The sequence below is a fragment of the Dioscorea cayenensis genome, chromosome 7, assembly GCF_009730915.1.
Source record: "Dioscorea cayenensis subsp. rotundata cultivar TDr96_F1 chromosome 7, TDr96_F1_v2_PseudoChromosome.rev07_lg8_w22 25.fasta, whole genome shotgun sequence".
Taxonomy (NCBI): Eukaryota; Viridiplantae; Streptophyta; class Magnoliopsida; order Dioscoreales; family Dioscoreaceae; genus Dioscorea; species Dioscorea cayenensis.
The window spans coordinates 21,099,538-21,110,847 of NC_052477.1; the positions used below are offsets into that span (position 1 = coordinate 21,099,538).

General features: G+C 42.7%; 1 non-coding gene across 1 annotated transcript; it reads right to left on the reverse strand.

The window, feature by feature from the left end:
- Positions 1–3,403: 3,403 nt before the first annotated feature.
- LOC120266005 lies at positions 3,404–3,510 on the reverse strand. The gene has a single exon (XR_005537849.1). It is a non-coding gene; the product is annotated as a small nucleolar RNA R71 (small nucleolar RNA).
- Between the last annotated feature and the right edge of the window lie 7,800 nt (positions 3,511–11,310).

An 11,310-nucleotide genomic window follows, 5' to 3' on the forward strand; every position in this document is an offset into this window, starting at 1 on the left:
ATGATTCAAAAGTAAAATAAGAAAAGAAAAGATAAGATGAATGATCAAACAAACAAAAAGAGATATTCACAGATATAAACAATATAAACAAAATAGAACACCAAAATTCTAATTTTCCTAAAAGTTTCTAGTCCCCAATAACGGCGCCAAAAACTTGATGTACTCACCGCAAGTGCACAGATCATTACAAGTAATAAAGTGGTACCCCATAAGGGGGTAGGGTTGTTGAACCTCAAAGACTGGACTTTTAGTACTAGTTGATCATCTAATGTCTAGTCAACTGAAAGGGTGATGAAGGTATTAACTACTACAAGAATAAGAACAAAGGATGGAAGAGCTAAGTAGACTAGTGTTAAGTGTCGATAGCAGGAGGACAATGCCTCGGTATGATCTGTAAGTGCCTAAGATACTGACTTGAGTCTAATGCCTAGCAGGGTAAATTCTAAGATCATTGTGGTGCTCAAGAGAAGTGTTGCATCTACGGCTTTCAAATACAACAAGTTCTGCAAGTATAACTATAAGCTTCATATACGCCAAGTTTTGCAACTACTTTAGGTAATCACAACTACAGTAATCCACACATGCCAAGTTTTACACAAGCATCTATACAAATCAAACATGCCAAGTTTTGCAAACACATAAATTAACACAAGAAAAGAACAGAACTCCATAGGCATTAGAACTTAAGTAGTCAAAGAATCAAAAACAATAGAGTTCACAATCCCGGGGTACCGTGGAACAGTTAATCCCTCATGAATTCATACAAGTGAGAGAGAATAACAAGCATAAGGAAGAGAGACATCTAGACTTCCCCCTCTTTACAAAATCTCATTAAATGTACTTCAAAGCTCCATGGAATGGGCAACTCCACTCCTCTGGAAGCGGGCATTTGAAACAATACTCCCCTGAACTCCTAATGGTACGTTTGATGGAGCTATGTTGAGTTCCAATGGGTTGCGTAGCACACACGACCATGTGCATATCACATTGACCGTTGATAAGTGCTTGTGTGATAAGAATGAGAAGTGTTCTTTTCTTATGATGAGCATTACTTTTATCAGGTTTTAGCACTAATACTTGTGCATTTGTGTTACTTTTATGCATGTAGGGTTGTGAAGCTAAGTATTGAGAAAAGAAGCCAAAAGTAGATCATCAGCACACTAATTGGTGGAATCTTGGAAGGAACAAACGCGAAGACACAAGTGGGGTCTTATGATGTGTGAATGTATGCCAACCTCCGTGTACTCAAACTATTATAATGAGTTGGAGGGGCACGAAAGCAGTCACATTCACATATCCTGTCTTGTGCATTGATAGCAAAGTATTGTAGCAGTTCCTATTCACAGCTGGCCAGAAAATAGATTTCCAGAGAATCCACACGAGTGTGTGGAAATTCTCCACGCCCGTGTGGAAATTCGATAGGCCCGTGAAAGGAATCCACAGGGGTATGTGGGTTCCCGATTCTAGCCCTATTTAAGCCGTGATTCAGCTTGATTATAGGGATCTTTTTCTCTCTTTTCTTCCACTTTTCTCCATCGTTTGGGAAGCCGTCGGCTAAGGTTTGGAAAGGATTTTGGCAAGTCTTTGGAGTGGTTTGAGATATTTGACACCGTGATTCGCTTGGAAGAAGATTATTAGGGGAGATTTCGTCGGCATAGATCCGGCCAGGTTTACCCTAGGCCGGACAAGGGGACTTTTGGAGAAGACTTGCCTACTCCACAAGACCATCGACATGACTACCGAGTGGGTTTTCTTATGAACACTTATTTTTACTTTCGATTTCATTGTTGATTATATTTTGCTCCATGGAGAGCTAAACCCCCTAGTGGGTACTTGGATTTTGTAAACCCTAGGATGTTATTGTTTCATTGATCTTTTATTATGCTTTCCTTAATTGATGTTTCAATTGAGTTCCAATCTTTAGTGCTTGTGGAATGATTTCTCCCCTAGAGTGACACTAGGGTTGAGAGTCCATCTTGGTCACCATTATAGATGAATGACACACTACGAGGGTTAGACATTGCTTGATTGGAGAGGATTGAGAGGGTGAGTCGAGATGTAGCGGAGCGTCCCCTTTCCCCTCCGGTGTGATTTATCCTACCTCCATTTTCTTGAGTTCTTGGCGGTCACAATAGAGTGAAGTTCTAGAGAATGAACTCCGCTGGGGCTTAGTTACGAAAGCAACAGAGTGAAGCGTTGAAAGAACTCTAGTATCTGGGGCTTAGTTGTAACTAGGGGCTTTTCGCTTGGACCAAAGGGTTAATTCTATACATAGGAAGAGGGTTTATCACTTGGATTCCCTATAACTCCATGCAACTTTACACAGTGTGAGGTGTTGAGACAAAGTGATTTCTCCGCCAGGACATAGTGTAGAGTTAGTTACGGTTGACTTTAGATTTGGGACCATGTGCTTAAGGATTTCCACGACTCATTGAGCATTGATTAGGAAGTATAATAGTTGGTCTTGCACTTGAAACATTAATCCTAGAGGGAGCATTGCCCGAGTACCCCACTTTTATCTATTGCCTTACCTCTCACTTACCTTTACCTTTCATTCTTGTTTCTTTTTATCTTTATTTTCATTACATTTTATTAACATTATCATTGTTCACATTCACATGGTTAAGTAGCAATTTAAGTATTTTTACTCCCTAATCTCTATGGATACAATACCCCACTCACCTGGGATTTCTTACTCGACAAACCCGTGCACTTCCAGGTCACATGCAAGGGAGGTTGTCAAGTTTTTGGGGCCGTTGCCGGGGAGTAGGCGTTTAGAGATACTTTGCACTTTACTATCTTAGCTATTCATTCATTCTCTTTCATATCTTCTTATCCTATTATTGTTCTAATTTTGTTTTCTTTCTTTTGGTGCAACTCCAGGTTATGACCCGAGGGAACCCTTCGATACTAATTGAAGATGATCCTGAACTTGAACGTACACTCAGAAAAAGTGGTAAAGAACCTGTGCAAGAACCGTCGAATCTAGCTGAAGTGGAAGTTGAATGATCTGACAATATGGCAAAACAGAATGAACAACAGAGAACACTCTCTAATTACGCCAGACCATTGGTATTAGGGAAACAATCTAGCATTGTACGACCCCCGATTACAGCTCTGAACTTCGAGCTGAAGCCAGCATTCATCCAAATGATACAGTAGTCAGCACAGTTCTTTGGGCGATGAGGATCCAAAAAATCACATTGAGAACTTATTGGAAGTTTGTGACATACTGAAGATCAACAGTGTTACGGATGATGCTATTAGATTGAGGGTTTTCCCATTCCCTCTAAAAGGAAGAGCTAAATAGTGGTTATATTCTTTACCACGAGCATCCATCACGACATGGAATGAAATGGTCGAAGCTTTTCTTGCAAGGTACTTTCCTCAGGGGAAATCGGCAAAGCTTCGCAATGAGATATCGTCGTTTGTTCAGATGGAGCTCGAATCCTTGTTTGAGACATGGGAGCGATTCAAGGATCTTTTGCGGAAGTGACCACAGCATGGATTCCCTAAATAGATGATCATTCAGATCTTTTACAACGGGTTGAATCCAAGTACAAGACAACTTCTATATGCCGCCGTAGGAGGTACAATGGGGAATAAAACCCCGATAAAGCTTGACAATTAGTAGAAGAAATGGCCATGAATAGCTACCAATGGAATGCAAGGGAAAGAAAGAATGTGGTCAGACTTCATGAGATCGATGCGGTTACATCATTGGGGGCCAAGGTGGAGGGATTGAGTAAGAAGTTAGACACTCTAACTTCTCCTAGATTGGCGGCTGTAATGAATTGTGATGGATGTCGAGGAGGACATGCCCTATCCGATTGCCAGATAGCCGTTGGTGATACTTCATCCATTGAGTAAGTTGACTTTGTGGGTAATGCAATGCGAAACCAAGGCAATCCTTATAGCAACAACTACAACAGGGGTGGAGGAATCACCCAAATTTCTCATGGAGTAACCAAGGGCAGCAAAAGGCCATAGCACAACCGGGTTTCCAACAACAATAACAAGCCCCGAACATGGAAAATAAAGTTTCAGGTTTGGAGACCCGGATGACCAACTTAGACAAAGCCTTAACCCGATTTGTCCAATCATCAGATACACAGTTCCAATCGGTCGAGGCTACACTTCGCAACCACACCTCTTCATTGCACAGCCTAGAAAATCAAGTGGGCCAAATCGCGAAGTCTCTATCGGAGAGACCACAAGGAAGCTTACCGAGTAACACCGAAACTAACCCATGAGAGCATGTGAAGGCGATCACTTTGAGAAGTGGTCGTGAGGTTGAAGATAGGCTTCCAAGTGAGAAGACTAATGTTGAAGCACCGGAGGTCGTAGAGTTTGAGAAGGAAGCAACTAAGGAGAAGGAGGTGGCAACCCCACCTTACAAGCCAAGAATCCCTTATCCCTCTAGATTGAAGAACGACCAAAACGATAAGCAATACAAAAAGTTCTTGGGTCTACTCAAGCAATTGCACATCAACATTCCTCTTATGGAGGCATTGTCTCAGATGCCTCGGTATGCTAAGTTCTCAAAAGATCTATTAACCAACAAGAGGAAGTTGGAAGAGAGTGCATCAGTGATCTTAGATGCCTCTTGTTCGACAGTTTTGCAAAAGAATAGGCCGAACAAGAATAAAGACCAGGGAAGTTTCATTATCCCATGCAACATTGGCAACTTGGGTGAAGAGATGGCATTGGCAGACTCAGGAGGCAGTATCAATGTCATGCCATACTCTTTCTTTCAAAAGTTAGGCTTGGGAGAGCCTAGCCACACTCAGATGACTTTGCAATTGGCGGACAGAACGGCAACACATCCGAGGGGCATCATTGAAGATGTGCTTGTCAAGGTGGTCAAGTACATATTTTCTATAGATTTCGTAGTGTTGGATATTGATGAGGATGCAGATGTTCCTTTGTTACTTAGGAGGTCATTCTTGCGCACATCCAAGGCATTGATTGACATGGACGGCGGGGAGTTGACACTGAGGGTTAGAGATGACAAGCTCACATACCGCCTCGCTGAAGCCATGCGACATTCTCTTGACCTTGATGATACTTTATATTTTCTTGACACTACTGATGAACTAATCTATGATATGTACAGAAAATGTTGAATCCGAACTCATACGAGGGGTTGCTAGACAAAGATGAGGAGAACGAGGAACTGATGATGCTTGGTCTAGAGGAGAAAGCATTATCTACTCCAGGGATCGTGAAAAATATGCTCCGGAAGATGAAGCGAGCGAGAAGATGCCACAAGAAACGCCCCAAGGCTATTGGGGATGTGCATGAATGGAAAAAGGGTGACGAGCTTTTAAGTGGTAACAAGCTCGACAACTCTCCCTCTACCTTCAAGAGGTTGTGCTCATCATGCTTTCAAGTTATGGGTAAGAGGGAAACCTTCATCTATGAACCCCCGTGAGGTAAGACAAGGTACGTCAAGCTAAGTGATGTTAAACAAGCGCTTCTTGGGAGGCAACCCAAGCACCTACTGTTTTGCTAGTTGTTAGTTTAGTGTTTGCATAAAAAAAAGTGTTGGTGTCTATATGTTTTGATGCATTGCTGGGATTTTTTTGTGGATGAGTTGGTGTTATCATGTGCTTTAAAGTCTATGGCAAAGTTGTTGGTCGTTTGAGCCTGTTTCGTATTTTTCTCTGGTATATTTTGCATGATAGGGCAGGCTCAAAGTGTGTTTGCATGTTCAGAAATTTTCTATAGAGCTTACAGAGTTTTCCAAAGCATCTAGAGAAAACGCACCAGCGTGTGGAATTTCCACAAGCCCGTGGGTATCTACTGAGAGCTCATCCAGAGAAGGCACACGGGTATGGGCTCACCCCTATGAATGACCTTGTAATATTCACACGCCCGTGTGTAATTTACGCACAAGTGTGTGTATTCTTGCAGTGACTTAGAGATTTTTCTCGAGGGGACACAGGGGCATGGACTCGCTCCTATGGATGATCCTGCGATAAACACACGGGCGTGGGTAATTTCCACACGCCGGTGTGGATCTCTGCAGAGAAGCTCTTTTCCATCCTGAGAATACACAGGGCATGCAAGTGGCCCTGTGAACTTGCCCTGTACATGTCCACGCCCTTGGGGAATTTCCGCACGGGCGTGTGAAACACTTAGAGTTTTCTCAGGTTGGACGGAGAAGCCACAGGGGCGTGGGGATGCCCTGTGGGTCGGGCGCACAGGCGTGGATATTTTTCGCACGCCCGTGTGTATGCGTTCAGAGAGATTTGAGTGTTTTCCCGAGAGCGCACAGGGGCGTGCGTCTGCCCCTATGAAGCTACTTTCCTGTGAAGCCGCACGGGCATAGGTAATTTTCGCACGCCCGTGTGGATGTACAGAAACTCTAGAGTCGAGGGTTTTTCTTTAAAATCTATTCGAGTCTCTCTATCTTCATACTCCAAATTGTTTAGAAAAATAAAACACTCACTCTCCCGACCTTGCATCGTCATTCTAGAAGGATTTTACTTGATTTTTCCGGTTGATTTTAGGCTCTACATATCCAAATCATCGGTAAACCCTTTTCCCTTCTCATCTTCATAAATATTTGATTTAATTGATAAAACCGGTAAACATTGCTTCATTTCTACAATTAGAGGGGGTATGCATGCTTAAAAAGAAGTTAGAGGCGATTTGATGATGTATTTGTGAGTTTTTAGTATACGGCCGTGCATTTTTCACGCCCCGTAGATCCACATAGGCGTGTGGAAATTCCACACGACCATGTGGATTTCTACAACATTAACATGTGAGCATTCTTGATCAAATTTCTTCTCAAACCTTGCAGGAATTGCTCCCCGGTCAAAGAGGCAAGCTGACAAGCGTTCGCGTGAGCATTCCCCTGAGTCCAATCACATGGAGTTTGCTATTCCCGAGCATCAGGCTCGGTTTGAGCAGCTGTCTAAGCTAAGGTTCGGTCAAATCCAATCCCCAGACATGAGCATTCTCGGGGAAGTTCAGTCAGCGGAAGACATGGTAGATGAGGTCGAAGAGATGTTGTCTGTGGGAAGCTGGAGGCGTCTATTGTCTATCCGAGAGCCAGCAATTCATCAGCTCACTTTGGAGATGCTTTCATCCTTTGAGTTTGACCGATCTTACTTGAGCTTCGACAGTGTCGATATTATACAATTCATAGCACTCAGCCATCATCACAGCATGAGTGTTACGCAGTTCTCCATCTATCTGGGTTTGTATGATGAGGTTTATACAGATACAGAGGAGTATGATCGATTACCCACAGATTATCACGGCAGTCTGACTCCCCAGATGGTGTATAGGATACTTTATGGGGAGAGGCAGTATGAGCCAGGAGTGTCCAAGGCTACGTGTCTTTCTCAGCCAGCATACAGATAGATCTACACCATTATTAGCAGATCAATGAACGGGCATGGTGATAGCACAGGGGTACTGAGCAGACAGGAGCTACTATACCTATACTCCATGCTGTAGAGAGAGCTGATTCATTTGGGCACATTCTGGCTGAGTATATGTCCCACCAGAGCCAGTATGTCAGAGCAGGAGTCATTTTCTCAGGCCCATATATCACAAGACTAGTCATAGGCATGGGTCTTCTGGACGCGATTCGAGGAGCTGAGAAGGCGAGTATACCTTCTCCCCTAGGCATAGAGACATTGAGGCTGAAGGGGATGGTTCACAGAGTCAAGTCCGGAGTGTATGCTCTGATTACACCTACCCCAGAGGTAGCAGAGGGAGATGATGATATTATCGAGAGTTCTCAGCCTGCTACCGAGCCTCAACTAACACCGGTGGAGACCGAGGTACCTCCTGTGGCAGAGGAGCCATCCCCAATACGCATGTTTTCACCATCTCGAGCCTATGATCATTTTGAGAGACTCGAGAGTGCGGTGGGGGTGCTACGGACAGAGATCGCTAAGGTCTGGTCTACACAGGCCGCGCAGTATACAGAGTTTATGGCACGTTTTGATACATTACAGCAGATTATTGAGCGAGACATTGGCCCATCATTTATTCTGAGACCTCAGACCCCTACGGCTCCTCCGACTTCACCATCACCAGATCCACACCGGCACCTTTTAATTATCTCGCAGCAGCAGAGCCAGAGCGTGACACCGACACTTGATGCGTCGTTCTTTATTTCTTTCTTGTTATCTTATTTTGTATTGTTGTTAGACTTGAACTACTCAAAAAAGATTTTCCTTCTGAGTATGTCTTTTAGTTTCATTTTGTTTGTCTCGAGTTGTATTCATTGCTCTATCTTTTATATACTCGAGTTGTTTTTTTGTTTTTATTGAGCTTCACTGAACCTACTCGTGTATGCGTGTAGATGGTCTTGTCAGTATAAGAATCGAAAACTAGTTATGGGTACGGCCAAGGTGTTTTAGCACTTGGTCGTGTGTGCTTCACAACCCGTTGAACATCACTCCCAAGGATTTAGCTCCATCAAATGCAATACTAGGAGTCAGGGGAGTATTGTTCTGATTGCTTCTTCCACATATATTCTCGATTGATATACATTATTAATGAGCTTGCATGTGTACATTGGGGACAATGTACAACTTAAGTGTGGGGAGGAGTTCACATTGCACACATCTTTTATATAAGTTTTCATTGACAAACATGCTCATATAGCCAATGGCGGTTCACCTTAGTTGCAATGATTGTATTCTTGAGTTTAGGAGAATTTTTAACATTGAATGTTCTCATGCTCTAGTTTTTACTTGAATTTCTAGGAATTTTTGCCCAAATAACACTTGTTGCACTACTCTCTCTTTAAACTCTTTTGGAAACTCAAGTTCAATTTTAAAGGGACTAGTTAGTGTTACTTCTTTTGTTAATTCTGCTGAAAAAAAAATATTTGTTGTTATTGCATTAGGGATGGAAAGAGCTACCACCTATGTTGTATGTAGCTACTCTCATAAATCGGATACTAGTTATGCCTAATGAGAGAAAGAGCTATCTCATAGGATGAGTGAAAGCTGCCACCTCGGTAGAAAGAGCTACCAACCCGAAAGTGTGAAAGCCACCTTAGTGGCCGCTTGGGAAAGGGTTACCTTAGAGGATGTGTGAAGCTACTACCATCTTTTTATTTTGTTATGTTTTTTAGATAAATAAGTCCCTTATACTTAGGACTTTGAGGAGTATACTTTGGGTTGAATTGAGTGAGTTTACACACACTTACACGGTTTCGGGTTTGTTGTCCTTTTTTATTCAAGTTTTTGGCTAGCGCTTTTATTTTTTTTTTCGTATTTAGTGTTGAAATTTTCTTTACTTGTAGAATGCTCTCCTTGCATGTTTTGGTAAACCTAAGGCCGAGCACTTTCAATATCTCCTTCTTCTATGTTTCAATGTGTATTCCTTTGCTTGAGGATAAGCAAAAGCTTAAGTGTGGGGGAGTTTGATAAGTGCTTGTGTGATAAAAATGTGAAGTGTTCTTTCCTTATGATGAACATTACTTTTATTAGGTTTTAGCGCTAATACTTGTGCATTTGTGTTACTTTTATGCATGTAGGGTTGTGAAGTTAAGTATTTTGGCAAAGTACTGTAGCAAGTATTGTAGCTTATCATTGTAGCAAAGTACTGTAGCAGGTATTGTAGCTTATCACTGTAGCAAAGTACTATAGCGGTTCCTATTCACAGCTGGCCAGAAAACAGATTTCCAGAGAATCCACACGGGCATGTGAAAATTCCCAACGCCCATGTGGAAATTCCACATGCCGTGGGAAGAATCAACAGGGGGGTGTGGATTCCCGATTCCATCCCTATTTAAGCCGCGATTCAGCTTGATTTTAGGGATCTTTTTCCCTCTTTTCTTCCACTTTTCTCCATCGTTTGGGAAGCCGTCGGCTAAGGTTTGGAAAGGCTTTTGGCAAGTCTTTGGAGTGGTTTGAGAGATTTGACACAGTTATTCGCTTGGAAGAAGATTATTGGGGGAGATTTCGTCGGCATAGATCCGGCCAGGTTTACCCTAGGCCGGACAAGGGGACTTTTGGAGAAGACTTGCCTACTCCACAAGACCATCGACATGACTACCGAGTGGGTTTTCTTATGAACACTTATTTTTACTTTCGATTTCATTGTTGATTATATTTTGCTCCATGGAGAGCTAAAACCCCCTAGTGGGTACTTGGATTTTGTAAAACCCTAGGATGTTATTGTTTCATTGATCTTTTATTATGCTTTCCTTAATTGATGTTTCAATTGAGTTCCAATCTTTAGTGCTTGTGGAATGATTTCTCCCCTAGAGTGACACTAGGGGTTGAGAGTCCATCTTGGTCACCATTATAGATGAATGACACACTACGAGGGTTAGACATTGCTTGATTGGAGAGGATTGAGAGGGTGAGTCGAGATGTAGCGGAGCGTCCCCTTTCCCCTCCGGTGTGATTTATCCTACCTCCATTTTCTTGAGTTCTTGGCGGTCACAATAGAGTGAAGTTCTAGAGAATGAACTCCGCTGGGGCTTAGTTACGAAAGCAACGAGTGAAGCGTTGAAAGAACTCTAGTATCTGGGGCTTAGTTGTAACTAGGGGCTTTTCGCTTGGACCAAAGGGTTAATTCTATACATAGGAAGAGGGTTTATCACTTGGATTCCCTATAACTCCATGCAACTTTACACAGTGTGAGGTGATGAGACTGAGCGATTTCTCCGTCGGGACATAGTGTAGAGTTAGTCACGGTTGACTTTAGATTTGGGACCGTGTGCTTAAAGATTTCCATGACTCATTGAGCATTGATTAGGAAGTATAATAGTTGGTCTTGCACTTGAAACATTAATCCTAGAGGGAGCATTGCCCGAGTACCCCAGTTTTATCGATTGCCTTACCTCTCACTTACCTTTGCCTTTCATTCTTGTTTCTTTTAATCTTTGTTTTCATTACATTTTATCAACATTATCATTGTTCACTTTCACGTGGTTAAGTAGCAATTTAAGTATTTTTACTCCCTACTCCCTGTGGATATGATACCCCACTCACTTGGGATTTGTTACTCGACAAACCCGTGCACTTGCGGGTCACACACAAGGGCCATTGTCAACAACTTTGCTTAGACCGTGCTCTTCTTGAAGCTTCAGAGTGGAAAGGATAACTGTCATCCAGAGGGAATCATTGGGAGAGCACGATCGTGCTCCACCCATGCTTAACTTGAGCACGCCCATAAAAGAATCACGCGGACCGTGTTTCCACTTTAAGTATAGGACATTCTTTTCCCAAAGTAATCACGGGGAGAAATCACCCCCGTGCTTCAGCCGTGCTCTCGCTAACAGTTAGGAAAATCCCAGAGAGAGGAAACCATGAGGAGATGGCA